Source organism: Gouania willdenowi, chromosome 6 (genome assembly GCF_900634775.1).
Source record: "Gouania willdenowi chromosome 6, fGouWil2.1, whole genome shotgun sequence".
NCBI lineage: Eukaryota > Metazoa > Chordata > Actinopteri > Blenniiformes > Gobiesocidae > Gouania > Gouania willdenowi.
The window spans coordinates 70334955-70355840 of NC_041049.1; the positions used below are offsets into that span (position 1 = coordinate 70334955).

Below are 20886 nucleotides of genomic sequence, written 5' to 3' on the forward strand. Positions count from 1 at the left end.
GAAAAGGACAAAAATAACGTCCAACGATAAAAATGCAACGGCTCGAGGGCTTTTGTTGATATGAGGGCAGCGAGAGGGACAGAGATAAAGAGGATCATAAAGAAAACCACAAAGAGGAGAAACTATTAATAGCTCTATTATTGTTATTGTGAGGGGTGCATGCATGTGTTAGCAGCAAGAGAAGATCTGGAGTAGGTGATTCAGGGAGGGACTCTGTGGGTGATTAATCACAGGGGTAGTGCATGTGATTAATCACACCCCTTTTCTATATTCTAGATCTACTTTTGAAATCGTATACTAACGTACGACACACTACACAATCAATAAGTGCATAATGTCGACTATATACTATTAGGAGGATTAGGATTATGACTGTTTCCAAGTATACTTTCAAGTTTCCCAAGATGCATTTCAAACCTGAAGCACAATGAGGCTAAATATCTCCGTTGCTTAAAATGTTTTCAGAACTTTCAAAGGTGGCGAATCAACGAAGTGACCAAGTAAAATATCAACATGTGGTCATTTGATCCATAAAATTTGCAGAAACGCATTTTATGCTGGCATTTCTGAGGCCCGCCATTGTGCAACTGATTAAACATCCGGCTAATTTCAAAACAAGAGCCCTTTTTACAAAAGTGTTAAAAACTAATGGAAGACAAGAAGAGATGCTTTTGTTTTGAAAAGGGGGCGTTAGATTTTTATCTTGAAGCTGGTCCCGGGACTATTTTACATTTTGCTCGCAATGCATCATGGGCCGGTTGAGTATTACGAGTGTGACCACCCGTTATTTCTCGCATACTCAATCTTTCCATACTATCTAATCTACATATGATGTCAGACTTAGTATGAGTAGTACGTTAGTATTTCATTTCGTCTGTAGTGGTAACATTTTAGAGCATGGAGGATGCCGTAAGACGTTTAATGTTAACCTAACCACTAGGAACGAGTGTGTCATAGTGTATCATGGTTTTCCTGCAGTCTGTGCCTTCTCCTCGCCCTCTGAGGGTTCTCTTTTCTGTTTCAGGTGTCTTAATGCTGGAGCTGGTGGTTCCTGATCAATGGTTCACGGCTCATCTAGTCTGGAACACTCTGATGGTCTATCCTTCTATCCTATCCTGTTTGTCCTTCTGTTCACTAACCCAACCAGTGGAAGCAGACGGCTTCTTCCCACTGTCACTAAATACTTGTTCACGTGGATCTTGTTGGGTTCTTTCTTTCTTACTATGGACTTTACATTTTGTTAAGCGCATTGAAACTACGTTGTTGTAATTTGCGCAATATAAATAAAGTTCAATTGAATTGAATTGACTGTAAAACGAATGAGACAAGCTCCCCAGTGGAGTGAAGCTTTTCTTTTTAGAGCTCCCCCTGCTGACTGGCTGCAGTATAGGTCATAAACCCCGCCTCCTCAATGATAACAGATGGGATGTTGGTCAAACTGTTAAGTTAAAATACTTGTCACATGTTTTTTTTCCAAACCTAAACTCTGCTGTGATCATTAGTTACATTGTGTTCCAGTGAAAAACTGGATTTGACCTCATGTTACGATGATTGACAGCCGCGGACCTTGAGTAGCTCTTTTTGTGAATAGCAGTTATGTCGTGAAGAAAAGCCGAGATGCTAATGAACTTTTCTTTTCAGTTTGTTTGTCTTTTTTGAGTTGTTAAAATGAGTTGTTCTGCAGTAAACTATTCTAACTGACCTTTCTTGATATTGTTATGTCTTTACTATGATTGAAACTGTATTTAAAAACCAATCGTAACAATAAATTCACTCAGATGTGGTTCATAAACTGTACAGTTACAGTTATGTATCAGCAAAAATAAATATGTCTGGTAAGGTCTCAAAAAAAGATACTTATGTTCTTGGCGTAGCTGGGCTGCGTAAGTCATCAGGGCAGTACGCTAAATGGGCGGGGCGCGTTATCCGAGCGCCGCAATCCCGACGGACCCTACTGCAAGCAGAGCTATACAGCGCTAAGCTAACTGAAGTGACTAAGTGTAACTAGACAACCCGTCTGTGTGCCGTCTGTAAACCCTGTTTAGCAGTTCTGATACGGTTGTATTTTTAGAGAGAACAATTTTACTTATGACAACCTTAATCCAAACTGTCAGTTCACAATACATCAATTTATAATTAATTTAATAACCTTTTCAATGTACTGAAGGAAAGCAGATGCTCCATAAGACACAATTTGATTAGTTTGGCTTTTGACCTTTTTTTTAAAGGTTATATATATAAAGATTTATTATTGCGCACGTTTGACATCACATGGTTCATCTCATCATCAGTCATTTCATTTTAAACCGACCCTGGCACATACTGTACCTGTTCCCAGTCCTTATCATGATCTGTACTTTATGGGAACAATTTCTGTTACTTAGAATGCAAGAATCACAAAATCCACATAATCAAGTTTTTAACTCTTCTCTATAAACAACAAAGTGCATGAAAAACTAAAATTAACAATTATATTTTTAGTCATTAATGGAGAATAAGGTTTTAATATTGAATGTTTAGCACAAGAAAATCAACAAAATCTACTCCTTTCACCTTCAGCAGCAAATACAGTAAAACAATAGAGCACAATAGTGTCCACACTGTATCATGTGATTCTGAGCTGATGCGAGTGTCGTAAGCGACTTTCAGACAACCTTGGAGAATGACTAAGCATTTATATTCACACTGAAAGACAGGCACAATAGAAAAGAAAAGAAAAACACTATTTTAATCAGAGAAAAGGATATGTTTGTAATTTAGCTGTTGGTGTCGAAACATGACTCAATATAACATTATTACCATGTGCTATCCATGTTTAAAACATGACATTTTGTTAATGAACAAGACGATTATTGAGTAATATCTAGCTCTCTACAATATTTCAACATTGATTCTTAATAAATTGCTGAGTAAAATTCTCTCTTAGCTCTAAGAACTTTGGTTTTCCATTGTGGATCAAAATAAAGTCTTTATGTTCTGAGCTTGACATATTTCTAATAATTTTCCGATCGTCTCCAACAGTCCATGTTACTTTAATTGTTTGTCCAGTCTTGTAGAGATACATATTTTAGGAAATACATTAAGCTTTGAAATAAAACAGTGTATTTATGAGATTGATTTAAAATAAATGACCAGTACTAGGAAGTGTTTGCAGGGCAGTCAGGCCAGGATGGAACATCTAGGGCTGGACGATATGGACCAAAACTCATATCTTAATATTCTTTCTTAAAATGGTGACACATGATATAAATCTTAATCATTTTAATTACCAGAAAAACAATTCAGGGTTACATTTGCTGATGCAAAATACCACAAAGACACATTTATTAACAAATGATTGCACAAAATGTACCACTTTTGGCTTTTTCTCCTATAAAAGACAGCATGTGTGAGTAAGTTCTGTCGGCTTGTTTAGGGGAAGGTCTGGGTTAGGACGCATTCAGTATTCCATCTAACTGTGCTTTTAAATCTGTTCTGAGAAGTTGCAAAAGCAGTGACTCCTTAATCAAGTGTTTCAAAATAAAATAAGCTATATAAAAAAATTATATCACTATATGCGCGATATTATATATATATAATTTTCTATATCGGCAAAATGAAAAACTCTATATCTTGAATCTCAATATATCGCCCAGCCCTAGGTGTGACCCGCTTCTTGCCTTGTGTCATCTCATCTGGGATCTCTAGCTGGATTTCCATTGCAGCGTTTTGCAAAATAAAAGTGATATTTCTAAATGTCGACAAAGTATAATTGTGCTTTGAACGTGTTTCCATTAAAGGTTGTTTTGGGGAGATTTTGGAATCTCATCCCGCAAGACTTCACTGCAGGAAGATGGACGCTCAGAAGTATGTATTCATATAGTGGGAGGAGCTTAAGTAAAGCTGTCAATTATGGCCAAATTAGTATGTGTTTGGAGTTTGGATGTACAAAGAGGTGTACATACTCAGTACTCTGTAGTGTTATAAAGGGCTTTATTTGTGGTGTGTGCGATTTCTCTGGTTTAATTTTATGAGACATGTGAATGATAAATGTGGGGTTTTTTTTTAACTCATTTTTATATTCTGTATACATATATATTGTATATATATTAGGGATGTAACGATTCACTCAACTCCCGATACGATTCGATTCGCGATACTGGGTTCACGATACGATTCTCTCACGATTTTTTCATTTACAAAGTGGGACTGTAGACAAATTTTTTTTTTTGGGAAAAAAACTAGAAAATACTGTATTATTTTCCTTTTATTTTTCATTGTCAAAAGAATTCCTTGATAAACTATTCAAAACAATGCAACTTAACTAAAAATAAATCTTGAATTAAATAAATAAAGGAATAATACAAATGAAAATGAAGCCTATTAATTTAAATTCTGGTTCTATAATAAACAATGCAAAGCTGCATAATAGTTATTTTTCTTTTAAAAGTGCAACTGAAAATGTATTTTGTGCCTTAACAATTGGACTTTAAAAAAAAAAACCGTCATTACACTGATTTACGTCATATTTGTTTAGACCAGCAGAGGGCGCTGGTAACACAGTGGTCGGTTGGCATGCAGATATCTTGCAGTGAAGAAGAGAAGCTATGCTAGCAGACAGAGCTAATAGAAAAACGTGACTTTTACAGATATTCAAGTAATATTACAGATATTCTTTTGGTGCTAAAGGGGTAATGAATCATTTATTAACATATTTAAGAGTAGAAGGCGGCCAGAAAGAAAGTATTAGCAGACTCCGCCCGCCGCCAACACTTCCGGATAGCGCCCTCTGCTGGTTAAAAAAAGTACTGCGATTCAATTGTCAGAAAATCGATATCAACCGTGATACCTATGAATCGATTTTTAACTGCCTTACGATTAATCGTTACATCTCTAATATATATATATATATATGTGTGTGCATGCGTGTGTGTGTTTGTGTGCTCTTGTGTAATGTTTGAGACGCTGATGACCAAGAGAGAGCCGTACTCTTAAAATGAACATTTTAAACTCCAAAATAACAGATACACACACTTGGTGTATTTGGAAGCCGTTGACAAAGTTTCAGGTCGAACATGCACCGTGTCGGGGAGATATTTGCTCCACACACACACGCGCACGCGCACAGACCTTTCTTGCTTTTATAGATAGATGCTAAGGTTTACTCGCACCGCACCATGTTTTCTCGGAGAGAAGTTTTACGTCATATTTGTGGAAAAAGTGTTTCCATAGCACATTTGCGACACATTTCAATATTGAAACGTCTGAAATTCCTCCTCATGAAAGCGTAAAAACTCTTTAACAATATTTTAGTGTTTTTTTTTTTTTTAATTTAATCTGTTTCCATTATTAGTTTTTTATTGCGCTATTCCGATTTTGTACATTTCCAATGGAAACACAGCTACTGACCCACTGTGACTCTGAGCTGGAAGCACAGAGCAATGACAGGGTGAAGGAGGTCGAGGACAGTTTAGAGCATTCATTTGATCATTTTCAGCATTTAACATTTTTTTGGGAGAAATTGTCATGTATAATCCTCATGTAGGTGTGCCAGTGTTGAGATTTGTGGCACTACCCCATGAGTTATACTGTAGGTCTTCATAACAATCCAGGCAACGCTCATCATATTTATTATTTATCATCTCGTCTGAGGTGGGACTGATCCTGAAAGCAGGAGGTTAGCAGGTCAACGCAGACATTCCACAGCCTGGTGAGGATCTGGACACATTCCCAGGCCTAATGAGATGAATAATCCATCCATCTTGAGGGACGGAATGGGTAGGAGCAGTAGCTCTGATGCAAAGCACCTCATCCCAATGTGTTCATTCTGAATGTTTGCATCTGGAAAACCATACAATACAGTAAAGTTCAGACGTACTTCACTAGGAATTCACAAATTAAGGGAGTTAAAAGCAGGGTTGGGGTTTTCAATTATCAGTGTTCAATTACAATTACACTGACCAGCATTTTTTCCAATTACAATTAAATTATAATTATTTTGTATTCTCAGAAAGTCTTTTACAATTACATTGTTTAATTACAATTAATCACAATTACTGAGCCTGAAATAAATAACTTGGTAAAAACTTCCACTTGTGTTAGCTTTCTGTTAGCTTATGATAACAGGTCATAAACCAGCTGTAAAATACACTAAAAACACATTTCTATCATATCGATTGGTTACCTTAGGATTCCTAATCAATGAAAATATAGCTTTAATATTCATGGTGAGGGTGTCTGAGCCTTTTTTGTGTCACTAAACCCCTAGATTTCATTTTTTTTTTTTTTTTTTTAAAATAGTCAAATGTGGGAACGCTTGATATGAAACACATTTTAATATTTTATTAATTGTTAACTACACATGTGTAGAACTGTACATAGAACTGTAACATGGTTCTCCACTTTTGCGTTAAATTATAATTGACAATTTTTGTAGAACATCCATGCCAATTAAAATTTCAAGGTCAATTATCTAAACTCAATTACAATTTCATTACCATGACGACAGCAACAGACTTTTTCAATTACAATTACACGATTGCAATTAAAATTAAGCCCAACCCTGGTTTAAAGATTACAAGGTGCGAGTCCTCACATACTGGCAAATTCCCGTTGTGACACACGACGCCACATGCACATCTCGCCTTTCTGTCACACTGAATTTTGAAGCGTGTGTGTTGGTTTGCCAGCGCTCCTCAGCAGAGGAACCACATGGCTGTGAGTCGCAGCCTTCTGCTGTGGCCATCGTGACTAAAGCCAGGCGCTGCTCACAAACCAACTAACAGCACAAATACACAACAAGTGCTCATTAAACTCAGCCGTTTAGCATTTCAGGCCAGGCACACGATCGCAGACCGGCTCTGGTTTTCTGCCATGACAAAAATATCCACAGACACGAGCATGACAAGGTATTATCAGCTGCTTCCAAACTCCAAAATGACATGGTGCTAATTGCGGGAAGGAGGTTGGCCTCAATGCTAATTTACTCTCTCAATGCATTTGCACCAGTAGAGAAACGTAGCGGACTTTTGGGAATAGCAGCATGTGCTAGATCCGTCAGTCTGAACGTCACTCCATCAATCTGCTGCTAACTCTGAGAGACAATCAAAGCTGGCGTCAGCAAACCACCAGCAGCAGATTACACTCAAGGTCTCTCACTGGTCGGTCAAAAATGTTGTCTTAAATCAGACACTGGGTTTTTATTACCGTTGGAAATGTGCAAAATCTAAATAGTGCAATAAAAACTGAGAAATGGAAAAACCTGAATTTTTGAAAAAACACTCAAATATCGCTTTCATGAGGAGGAATTTCAGACGTTTCGATATTGAAATGCATCACAAAAGCGCTATGGAAACACTGTTTCCTCAAATACACGTTACAGAACGTGACGTCCCTGGTCACATGACCACCTCTCTCCGAGATAACATGGCGCGGTACGTGTAAACAGAAGACGAGACCCAGACATTTCTTAGCATTAGACTTAAGATTTACTACTGCCACATTAGACGTGAAACAACAAAGGAATACAGAATGTTATAAGGACGACTGGAGCGTCCATCTTTCTCTAGTGAAGTCTCGCGGGATGAGATTTCACAGCAGTTACAAGGCTCCTCCCCAAAACAACCTTCTGTAGATGGGTTCCCATTACAGATTTTTGCAAAATAAAAGCAATATTTCTAAATGTGGACAAAGTGTAATTGCACTTTGAACGTGTTTCCATTGAAGGTTGTTGCTGCCCCGCCTTCAGAGCCAGTAGACTGGGGAAGAATTCGGCACCGTTTCACCTTTGTGCACAAATGTGAGTGAAATAAAGCCGTGTTACGTAAAGCAAACAACTCTTTGGTGTAAATAACACAAAAAACAAATGCAATGAGAGCATCTACAGAAAGTTTCATCACGGCAATGTCGTCATTGATCCGATCGGCAACTTATGACGTTATAGCCGATCACATTAATTGCATAATATGCAAAATATCGTCCAATCCGACATAGCCAATCAGATCAGTGTAAAGCCTAGTTTGGTCCTTGTCATAAACTATTTCCACTTCAGCAGGTTTGTCCAACATGTCGTCATATTTCGTAGCAACATTTTACAGGATATTGGAAAATTCCATCACTTTGTCCATCCGTCTACAGTAAAAGATTGCATTTAAATTAGGGGTGTGCCATCGAAGGAACCTCACGATTTGATTCAATTATAATTCAAGGTGCAACGATTCGATCAATCAACGATTATCACAATTTTTTATGCATCTGTTTTTGTTTTCCTCACTTTGTGGCTATTTCATACTTTCAAACAAAGTATATGTGTCAGTATTCATTAAATAAACAAAACAAATGTATCAATATTATCTTTATTTATATCAAATCATCAAATACGTATATTCAATTGAGCAGCATAAATCCCCAAGAAACTAATCCTTTACTGTAGTTATTATGACAAACTAGGCCAAAAAATAAATAAATAGTTGTGCTTCCAATTACGTAGATGTTAGAAATAGGGTAGGTAGGTAGGTTTACATTGATAATTGTGCAAATTTGGCCTTGAAAAGTACTGAATACATAAAAAAATTAGGTATTAAACTGCAAAAACAATATTACACTCCAATACTATTATGGACGACAATTAGATCTATGCACAACATTAAAGACCTATTATAAAGACTTATTATAGCAGACTTGAAAATAAGATACAGGGAAAAATGTATCTGGTATCGCATAGCAATTTGCAATGAAATTTCATGACCGCTACACAAAAATTCACATGTTTAGCAATACTTTCATATATAAAATAACAGAGATAAGCAATGTTGAAAATTGCTGCTATTATTGCTACGCAAATAGTTTTCCTTAAATTTTTCCCAGAGATATCAACCAATGTTTTGTTGCTAGCAATTTTAGAATTTTAAAGAAATCCATGAAGAAATCAACACATTTCTGTTTCACACGCGGCATTTATTGATTGAATTCTCAAAGATGACCGTTTTTCTGTTTTTTTGCCATAAGGGCAATAAACTACGGCCTCTTTGCCACTGTATTTGCACAGTTCACATAATGGCAAAACATTGCATTGATTATGGCCATGCTGGAAACACAAACAGGAAGTTGATGCGTCCTGCATTACCACGTGGTGGCGCTGCAAGGCTTGCTGAGTGGTGAAGTCACTTGAGCGCTACTGCATGTAGTTTTCTGTTGTACTTGATTTGACCACGAAAATAAAATTAGGGTCGGCGTTTTAAATAGGGTCGGTCACGTAACCGGAAGCATAACTATTATTTTTTTTGTGGTCCTATCAATTTTGAACATTTATGTCGAATCGCGATTAATCTAATAATCGATGTATTGGCATTCGTCTAATGGAAATGTGTTATTTTCCCAAACCATGCATATAAGGGTATATTGCACGTCAAATTCCAGTTGCTTTTGATTGTAATTAAATATTAAATAACGATGTAGCCATTTTTGTGTTTAGCAAGTGAATTGTGTAATTTCTCTCCGTTTTCAGCAGTCATGGAAAAATCAGAGGTATTACATGATCAACATGAGTCCAACACTAATGAACTGACAAAGAATAGAAGACTTACTGGGAAGCCTTTGAGGGAGTCTCAAATTTCCCTAGAATAGTTTTTTCAGTTTTTCCACTTTGACATCAATTCTCATCAGAAAAATGACCAAACAGGAAACAACAAGAAAAAAGCTTGGATTCATGTCTTAACTGGATGCTTCAGATATTTCAACTAATATGGTGACCATATTTTTACCCTTTCACCTTGCAGTCTAATGGACGTTCACCTTTTGAACTCCCATTAGACATGCATGCCGGCTGTTTTTACAGATCTCAGTCATCCAGGTCACTGTGTTTTTGCTAAACCTGGTCAGGGCAATAAAGAGGAAAGGAGAAAGATACTTTTTTTTTTAATAGAAAAGTGTTCCCACATCAGGACTCCTTTAAAACAGCACTTTTTTAATGCTGTACTTTAGTTTTTATTGATAAGTTTATAGAATAAAGACAAGCCAGGAATGACATTGTTGGCAACATTTTTAACAGCTGCTAAAACATTCACATTTAAAACTATTGGCTTTCGACATAGAACAAAAAGTATATTTAATAGAGACTGTCTGGAGTTGCTTTATTCATCTCTTATTTTGCCTTACCTGGTCTTTTGCTCAGAAAGCTGGGCTAATACATGTAAAACAGACAGATTCATTCATCAAATTACAAAAGAAAGCATTAAGAATAATACATAAAGTGGAATTCCGGGCAAATCATAACGAACTGTTTGAAAAAACTAGAAGAAAATTTTTTTTTATTTATTTAAGTTAAAAGTGTTAATTTTGAGTAAGAAATAAAAGTCTTCTTTTGGGTATTATATCATTTTAAATCAAAAGAGAAGGAAAATATCATTAAGAGGGGTTTATATTTTTGAACAAAGTAAATTTAGAACAAATGTCAAAAGAAGAAGTTTGGAATGATCTTGATGATCACTAAGTTAATGAGTTCACTGTATACGTTTAAAATGTATTTTAAAAACAAAATGTTTTGCACCTATTGAAACAAGTTGATAAGTTGATGAATAGCGCTGTTATTGAGTTGTTTCTATTGTGTTTTATATATACAGTATATAATGCTGTTTGGGGATTGGCTCTGATTAGTAGGTATTTAACGATTAATCGTAAGGCAGTTAAAAATCGATTCATAGGTATCACGGTTCAAATCGATTTTCTGAAATTTTAATCGCACTACTTTTTTTAAACAGCAGAGGGCGCTATATATTTATCCTTCTCTTGTCCAAATGCTGAGGCGGCAGACGGAATCTGCTACTACTTTCTTTCTGGCCGCCTTCTACTCTTAAACATGTTCATAAATGATTCCTTACCCCTTTAGCACTGAAAGAATATCTGTAATATTACGTGAATATCTGTAAAAGTCATGTTTTTCTATTAGCTCTGTCTGCTAGCATAGCATCTCTTCTTCACTGCACAGAATATCTGCATACCAACCGACCACTGGGTTACCAGAGCCCTCTGCTGGTCCAAACAAATATCTGACGTAAATACAGTGAAATGACTGTTTTTTTTTTTAAAGTCCAATTGTTAAGGCACAAAATACATTTTCAGTTGCACAAAAATCTAAATGAAATTCAAAAAAACAAAACAACTTTAGCTTTACTTCACTAAATTTGTCCCTCAAAAATTCAAAATTTTCTGCACCAATGGTGTTCATCGCGTGCCATGCTGTGTTAAATTCCTGGTGAGAACCCTGAATGCTGTGTGTGTTTGTAATGAGGAGAGTATTTCTACTGGCTTCATCCATGATCGCACTTCACTTCTTCATTTTTATAAGAGGTTCAGCAACAGAAACAAGATGTATTTATTTGCGGCGATAGCCAAAGTACGCAGTTGTGTTAATATATATACGGACGTAGGAAGACGTAAAAAATAAGGAAAAGAAATCCAGACCGCCTCAAGTTTACGAGCTGAATAACAAACAGCAGACACATTCTGTACTGCTGTTACTGCTTTGTAAAAAAAAAAAAAAAAAAAAAAGAGGTGGTGGAAAAAAATGATCCTAACATTATCAGACGGTTCTGCCAAAAACAGTTCAGAACTCTCATCCGCTTTGCATTAATGGTGGGGATTTTTTTCCCCACGTCATCCTTTAAAAAAAGCAAACAAACACTGTATGTTTGTGAATCAAAGCTATTCTATGCAGTGAATGCTCCAATGGGACGTTAACCTGGTGCAAAGTCAATAGTGGGTACTTTACTTAAACATTTAAAGGCTCCCTGTGACAAATCACTTTGAGGCTTTATGTCACATGAGTGTCAGAGAGGTCAGGAGGTCAGAAACAGCCTCAGAGTGTCAGCGCTCTTATTCCACTCAGGCATCCAACCCACCGTCTACAGCATTCACAGCGCTTAGTGATTCTTTTCAGATGTTCAAAATGATGGCAGTTAGTTTTTCGGTGCAGCTGTGTGCGTGTGCATGCCAAAGTGAGTTTGTTGGTATTCCGCTGAAGGACACACTGGCCTCCGCGCTGAAGTGAACCACCATTGATTACAGATATTAAAGAGACGGATGCAGCCAGGACAAGCACGTGTTTTCTCCAGAACTTACACTGTCTAAACTTACACATTATGGCACATCAGCATGTCTTCTCTGGGTCATTTATTTTAAAACCAGAGCATTCAGAGAACGCAAACCTCCGCTAAACGCCAAATATCCTCTTTACCAGATGTTGGCAGTTATCTGGATCAGTGATCCTGGTCATGTCACTCACCATGATCATTCACACACTTAAGGTTTGGAAGAAATTTCAATCCCAATAACAATACAGTAAGTTAGGGCTGGGAAACATGGACCAAAACTCATATCTTAATATTTTTTCTCAAAATGGCGATGTACGATACAAATCTCAATCATTTTAATTTAATATAATCTGACCAGAAAGATCATTTGAAGTTAACATTTCTGATGCAAAATGCCACATTTATTAACAAACAACTTTGGCTTTTTCTCCTAAAAAGGACAGCATGTGTGAGTGAAACTGTGCTTTTTAACGCTATTGTGAAAAGTAGTGAAAGCACTGATTTCTCAAACAAGTGTTTTATGACAGAATGAGTTATTGATATATATATATACATATATATCAATATAGGAGATATTCTAATTTTCTATATCTTGAATCTCAATATATCGCCCAGCCCTACAGTAAGTCAAAATGTTTAGAAGCACCCCATTCTTTTGAAAGATCGTGATAAAATGTGCAATCCAGACCTGATCAATGGGGTAATAGAGGAACCAATTTGACATAACTGAGTCAAATTTCATTAAGGTCTGTCAATTATGAACAGAGATTAATTTTTGCCAATTATGAGAGATTGGGATTTCTCAAAATAATCCAGAATCAGGATATTGATCAGAATCCGAGTCTTCCACGGCGTAAGGACTATTTTTAATTATAATCTTGTCAAAATCTGTTAAGTACTTTTGACATAATTGTGCAAACAAACAAAAAAAAACAATATCAGTGAAAATATTGAGATTTTGGTTTAGATTAAGACAATCCACACGGGACTAATTAACAGGATTTGCAAAAGAAAACTTACTAGGGGTGTAAAGATGAATCAATATAGATCGATTAATCGATTGATTGATCAATGATTTAGTCAAATTGATCTAATGTATAGACATCGATAATTATCCAACGCCATTTTTCCTTCCGCTTTAATTTTTTTGTCAAAATACCAAACGTTAGTTGGTGAGAAAAAAGGTTTTTTCAAAGAATGTTTTTCATGTAAATCCCTTAAACGGTCAGGCAATAAAACTCTCAAAATGTTTCAATATTGTGTGTTTATTCTTTAATGTGAAAAAAAACTCAGATTATTGTCGATATTAATAGCAGGACTGCTATTCCATTTAAATGGAAATCGTATCGTGGCAGGATTTGTGACATCAACAAATATTGAATCGTTCTGACAATCGACATCGTATCAGAATTAAACAGGTTATTTACATCCCTAGAAATTATCTTTGCAATTATTCAAACAAAAGGAGAAAGACTGACGAGACCATTTAGTGGCAAAAAAAGTAAGAAATGAAAGAAAACCTTGTCCACTTGCATGTTCTCCCTGAGTTTGCAATAGTTATTTTTCTCTGGGTATTCCGGGCTCCTCCCACCATCCAAAAATATGTACGTTAAGTTATTTACAGTGTCTAGATTGACCATAAGTGAGTGAGTGAGTGGTTGTCCGTCTATTTGTGTTTGGACAGAGCGCTAACCCATCATCACACACTTCTGTTCACTCACATGTGATCCAGACATTTAAATTAACCTAATAAACATGTTTCTCGTGAATCCTGAAAGAATAAAAAACCCAATTGTTTTAAAAAAAATCAAAAGCAGAAATTACATAAAGCTGCTGGAGAGTAATATCATTTTTAAATCAGATAAAGACATCGTGTAGGCATGAGTCATAGATCAATAAAAGATGTAAACGGTTGAAATGCGGGCGATATGCCTGAAATATGTATCGCGATATACTGCAAGTGTTTCATATCAATCAATATCAATAATTATTGATTATTTTTTTTACCTATTTAAAATAAGAACCAGAAGAAAATTATTTTAAAAGGTAATCTTTAACATTTAAATAGAGGTCTACAAAACTATGGAAATAAACTAAAAATCCTCAAATAAAGAAATAAACTGTTCAATGTACAAATATTGACATTAAATAAATGCTTAAAGAAAATGTGCAACACATTTTATAAATAATCAGTGTACATTTGAGGTAGAACTAACATCTCTGACATGAAACAAACAGCAGGTATGCATTAAGAAAATATTATGAAATTATTTTCCAAAAAACAAAAAGGAAAAATAATTCCAATAGTTTTTACTGAATCTCTCAACGTGTTTGCAGGAACTTTGGGTGGATCTGGTGGAGGATGTTGAACTGGTTCACGTTGTTGGGTGAACCTGGTCTTTATCATCCGCGGTGAAACATAAAACTGCTAATGAACGCCCTAAAGTAGGTGGTGTACATCTGCCTACATACCCCAGAATGCCTTGCGTTTCTGGGTCTCGCGTTGTTTCCGGGGTTTTTTTTTTTCTAACTGAGTTCAGTAGAAATGATCAAACATTCTATCACACACATTTTCTATTGATATCGATTACATCTCTATCACGAAATACATCGTTATCGTTTTATCGCCAAGGCTTAGGTTGAAATTGTAAAAACGTATGTCGTCTCCAACGGCTTTAAAGCTGATATCCAGAGTTTCTAAAAAATCTATGTATAATTCTTTTGAAATTCATAAAAATACCTTATTAGTCTTTTACTATGATCTACTGTCGGTGGTCATTCATATACATTAATGTATATAAGTCCCTCCTTCATCCTAAAGACCCCTATACACATGGAACCAATCACAGCCAATAGGCTTCAACTTCCTGTTTTTGAGACTGTCAATCAAAGTGAATGTGGAACTTTGCACGAAAACAAGGAGGTGCGTCACAACAACAAACATGTAAATATGATTTTTGGCTCTTACGTGACCCATAGACATATATCAATGTGACCCGATGCGACCTTGTTATGTTTCGCAGGTGCGCGCAGAAAAGTAGAGGCGTGGCTTCTGGTAGATTTGGAGAGGCAGTGGGAGGAAGTGAGGCTGTTTAGGGCGGGACATCGAGACGTTTCTCAGAAACTCTGGATATCAGCTTTAAGAACAAGACTTGATAAATGGCCAACATGGATCTTTTCTCCGTCGACAATGGAAACCTGACCACTCAACTGCAGAATCTTCTAATGGCCGTACCAGGACAATGACTGAGGCGTGTCACGCACGCACGCACGCACGCACACACACACGCACACACACACGCACCTCTCTCTGCCATTGTGGAACACTATTAATACACCTGGATAGGGATGGATAGTTCTGCATAGACAGGGAATGTGAATATCTGACCTCATCCTGGTATTGTCTTACACTAACCAGGAGAAGGTTGGACAACTGCAGAGTAAGGACATCAGGACATGGTCAAAGCCGACTTCAAAACCAGAAAATCAATCATCACAGACGTCACGTCACCAGAGAAATAAAGGTCAGTGGGTTGTAAAATCAAATCATGTTCCACTGAATACTGGACGTGTAGATCAGCCCCAAATCTGATGATGGGCTTATCTCAGTGATCATCATCATCATCATCATCATCAGTGCTCGTAGCTCAGGATAAATCACTGAGAAATGAAATATGAATGTGAATGAAACAACGACGACTTTAAGAGGTCTACGTAAAAACATCTCAGTCTGCACCACAGCACAGTTTGTCCCCGACATTTAAAGCATATGTAACTCATTTTGCATCGAGTAATCTCAATTTACCTGATGTCATACGCGAGTTCATGAGATCCAATTTCCTGAGTTTGACGATCGGAAGCTTTTACTCATCATGACTCAGCAGTAAAAGTACTAATGATAACAATTATGGTACGTAATCATTTAAAAATAAAGATTTTCATTTTGGTACTATTTCTTATTCTAAGTGAAAAAACTATATCAAAACTCTGTTGCCAACGTACAGTTGTAAGTTTGTCAGCCCTTAACAAAATTAATGTTTTAAAAATGTTACATCACGATTAGGTATATTTATTTATATCATCATAACAATATATATCCCATTATCATATTTCTTACTTACATTTACATGAAATGAAAGGAAAATTGCTATTCATTATACTGTATATAAAAATGATTTCTCTAAATAAATTGGTGACATTTTCCTATTTCTCGACACCTTTAGGATTTCACAACCTTTTTCTGCGTTACGACCTAAAACGCCTAATTTTGGAGCAGCTTTATCCAAATAATGTTTCAAAAGTTGTGACTAAGGCTACTTATTTGATATAATTTTATTTTGGCGCATGCTATAGTTTATTCATCTCAACTAATGTTTATTATGATCTAAACAAACAAGTGTTTATGGCTAAACAGATTTGAAAATGTCCCAACTATTGGGAAGAATTTCAAATTTGGTACAACGTTCTCCCGCCAAATGAAGCCTTTAGTACAGATGTTGCATGTGATGAAATCAACACCTGGAATACAAACAATCCAGTTAAAGCAAAAATCTGAACTAAAGGAGTAGGTTTTAAACAGCTACAGAGAACTGATTACATGCTTTCATTCTCCATGAATTATTAAGATGGCTGATGTATCTCATTCAACATGCTTAGCTTTGCCTGAGATGACTGCGGCGGTGATGATCTCCATAGCGAACAAGGCGAGAACGTCATGGTGAGCTCTCCAGAATTCCATGCAACATCTTCATCTGTCACAGTTGATGTTGAAGCAGCACCTACTACTCGCTGATCTTAAGCTTCTGCGTCACGCTGGCGAGCACGGGCAGCTGGAGCTGTCAAAGCAATGTTTTCACTTCTGTTCCCAAAGGCTTACATAATAACCTGAATTAAATGTTAATGTCTACTAAGTTCACACCGCAAAGAGGGAATTCTCCTCTTTGACAAAATTAGAAAGGAATGGGAACGGGGGCGGGGTTTAGGGTCTGACCACATGGTTGCACGTCACTTGAAAATGGTAAAAACAAGAGCAGAAAATATCTGAAATATTCACCACCACGACTCGTTCAGCTGCTGCACTTTTCTAAGAGGAGAACGACTGGGATGTGGTGCAGTCTGACCCCTTCCATGGAGAACGAGTAAAGGACGTAGAAGCCAGGGGTGGACGGGCCAAAGTGGGCCGGTCCAGTCCGCTACGTTTTGAAGAGAGAGTGGAGGCAGACATGCTAACAGGTGTCCAAAAATGGTTCAAAAGTGGCTAAAACGTGGAAAGAAAAGAGTAAAAAGTGACCAAAATGGGCCAAAATCAGTCAAGAGTGGGCAAAGAAGGGCAAATAAAGAGGAATCAGGTGGTATGTAAAGGATCGCTTTAATGGGCAAAATGTGACAAACTATGGTGAAAAAGGGCAAAAATGTGGTAACAAAAAAGGCAAAATGTCGGGGAAAAAAAACAAAAAAAAACAAGTGGTATTTATTGGACAAAAGTTAGGCAATTTGGATTAAAAGTGGGAAAAAATCAATAAAAGGAAAGAAAGGACAAAAATTGGATGAAAATGTAAAAAAAAATAAGAAAAAAGGATTATTAATTGGCCAAAGGCTAAAGTCTGAAAAAAAGCATCAGAACTTTTTGAAAAGCAGCAAATTTTGGTCAAACATAAAAGATAAAAAAGGTTCAAAAGATTTCCTCCTTTAAATGTGTTTTTGGGGGAATTATTATTAAAATGAAGACAGAGAGCCACATGTTGAGCATCACTGACGACATGGTGTCCTCTGATATGGTAGTGGGCCAGTCCAGCCCTGGTAGAAGGTGTGGTGAGGGGAGGCGTTAGATGGTGGAATAGTTTTCACATGGCTTGTTGAACCCTTGGACAGAGACCTTGGGGGCACCGGTGGTCTGCTCTGATCTGGCTCAGGACAAACAGACCAGTTTTAACATGTTGGATAATTTCAGCTCCAACTGAAGCACCAGCAATAAACACACTTTGTTTGTTCTGCATTCCAGCTTTAAACCCAGGGACTGTCAGAGAGAAATGATTTTTATTTTATTTATTTATTTGATTCTATTTAAGGTCAAAGTCACTCTTGTTTCCAATCAATGGCAGAAAACACTTTCACCTCCTTTATCTGTAATATGAGTACAGTCTAGCATGCTGTAAAACTCATTGATTATGGCCAAAATGATAATCATGATTATTTATATCAATATTGTAATCACGATCATTGATTCTGTTAAAGTTTTATTTAACTACTTTTTAACAAACAATATATGAACAGTTTTACCAACTGCATGATGATGTACAGCAGAGCCCAGATTTAAAATGTAAAAATCTCCAACGATTAGGTTACTTTAATCGTAAAGGCCAAAACCGTACTCACGATTAAAATTTGATTAATTGTGCTTCATACAATAATTAACGTTATCTGTCATTTGTACTGTCTGTGGGCCCCGAATATGATGTTTAAAGCAGTGGTTCTCAAACTTATTGAGCTCCAGTCCCCCTTTGTTCAACGACAACATTTTGCTCAAAATACTATTTAAAAACAACTACTGTATAGATCATAATGATGGAATGAATGACACATTTTAAAGAATCTCATTTTGTAAATCAGTGAATAAAAGTATTTAGTGGCTCCTGAATGGATTTATGTTATAGTTGGTTTTTTTTATAATTTCCAGCCATGTACCACGTGGTGTAGTTATTAGCAGAGAAGTTGATCCTAATGTAAGCTAGTGATGCGAGCCCTGGCTCGTGCACGCTCTCACGCACGTTTAATAGGCGTTCCCTCGTGGGAGCAGGTAGAGTGTTGTCCACGTGCATTTTTTTAAAAAGTGGAGCGGACGTTTATTTACTAAACTTTGGGAAAATCCTCCTCGATAACTTTAACCTTTTTAACTAAACAAACAATATAAAACCTTATTTCAATGCTTTCATTTGTTAATGTTCCACTCTCTCTCTCTCTCTCTCTCTCTTAAGTACCCCCTGTAATGCCATTGTGTACCCCCAGGGGCACACGTTCCCCCATTTGAGAAACACTACTCTAAAGGGCCGAATTTGGCCCCCGGACCTTGAGTTTGACACACGTGATGTAAGAGACGTCACTGGAGCAAAAATGTCAAAACACCAGAGATATCTGAATCTAGGACAACAACAAGAAGCAGAAGCAGAAGCTCAGACCATAGACCTGACTGTAGGAGCATGGGATGGATCCATCATCCATCCATCCATCCATCATCACTGCTGCACTATCTGCACCTAAAGACGTGCCATGCGCTGACGCATTCTGTAAGGCACAGTGTGACATCCATCAGGGTGGAGAACGTGTTCGATCCCCCACTGTAATCATCAACATCCACTGGGTGTCGTGGCATTGAATGGAGGCATGGTGCAGCTGATGAACACGCACACGGTGTCCACCTTTACACGCTGTCACACGGCGTGGTAAAGCAGAACCTTAGAACCTTAGAACCATAGAACCATAGAACATACCTCCTCCCCGGTGCTTCCAGTCCGCTGCTCTTATTTTTATTCCGCTCTGCAGACCAGGATCAGCGGTTACACCGTGCGTGTGAGCGAGCGTGCGCCCGCCGGGGCCAAAACCTCGGGATGGTCTGACGGCGCCGTGCGTAAAAAGCGACGCAGCTCAAACCTCCAGATTCTGGACCAATAAATCCTCAGTGTGGTGGTGGTGGTGGTGGTGGTGGTGGTGGTAGTCCTGTGCTCCGTGTCGTGTCCTCTCGTGCCGTCACGTCGCCTCCCTCTCTCTCTTCTCTACAAACAGTCCACGGCTGCTGCTGCGCGTGAACTCGCCGCATGCGCGTCCACGTGGAGCGTAGGGTGGGCTCTTTATGAAGGTGGGATCTGGAAGGACTCTCATGTGGAATGACACCAAGTAGATCTGGTTCAATGCGTGGTGTGTGTGTGTGTGTGTGTGTGTGTGGGATGAACGTGGGGGCGGTCAATCAGCACGTGATTGACAGATGCGTGGTTTGTGGCCACTACGACTGCCACACCCACATCTAAACACACTATAGTGCTGGTTTCTCAAATGGAGGTACGTGTACCCCTAGGGGTACGCGATGGCACTACAGGCATTATCAACAAATAAAAGAATGAAAAATAAGGAGATTTAAAAATGTGTATTTTTTGGTTTATAATAATGATGATGAAAATGGTTTTAATTAGAACATGTGAAAATACAAAGGTCAGTCTCAGTCCCACAATAGGCGGGAAATGACAGGAAATGATAAAAATGTAATCATGAGGCACTAAATAGTACTGCTTCTTTTAGTTAGAGTCTTTAAAATGTGTGTTAACCCTCATTCATTCCATCATTATGTTCTATGTTTGTTTTTAATATTATTCTGGTTGTTACTAGACATGGGTACTTGGATTCAGAAACAACAACTGTACTCGAGCCAAACAAGTTTGAGAACCACTGCTATAGTGGACATACAGCGTGTTCCCTCCGATCACAAACCATCTGGGTTTTCATAGGTCAAATTTACAAACAAACAACAACAAAAAAATGAAATGTTGCACTATAATCAGGGATTTATCTACACCAGGAATGGGCAACTGGTGACCCGGGGGCCACATGCGGCCCTCAAACTCAATTTGTGCGGCCCCTAAAAAGTACATGCATGAAATCACTTCCAAAATACAAATAATCACTTTATTTTAAAAAAAATAAATAAATACAAAAAATGTAACAAAATTACAAATAACACAAAAAAATTACAAAAAACAACAAAATTAGTGAGAAGCTCAGTCATTCGGGAGGGGCTCAAAGTAGAGTCGCTGCTCCTCCGCATCGAGAA

The 20886-nt window shown here is 37.4% G+C and overlaps 1 protein-coding gene across 8 annotated transcripts in view; it reads right to left on the reverse strand.

Annotated features, from left to right (window-relative positions):
* Positions 1-20014, reverse strand: part of LOC114464702 (unconventional myosin-IXa-like) — a 175644-nt gene extending 155630 nt beyond the window's left edge. For all 8 annotated transcript variants that reach the window (XM_028449176.1, XM_028449175.1, XM_028449179.1 and 5 more), the window contains exon 1: positions 19556-20014. The gene's annotated coding sequence lies outside the window, so the exon portion shown is untranslated. The remainder of the gene's footprint in view (positions 1-19555) is intronic.
* Positions 20015-20886: the final 872 nt, after the last annotated feature.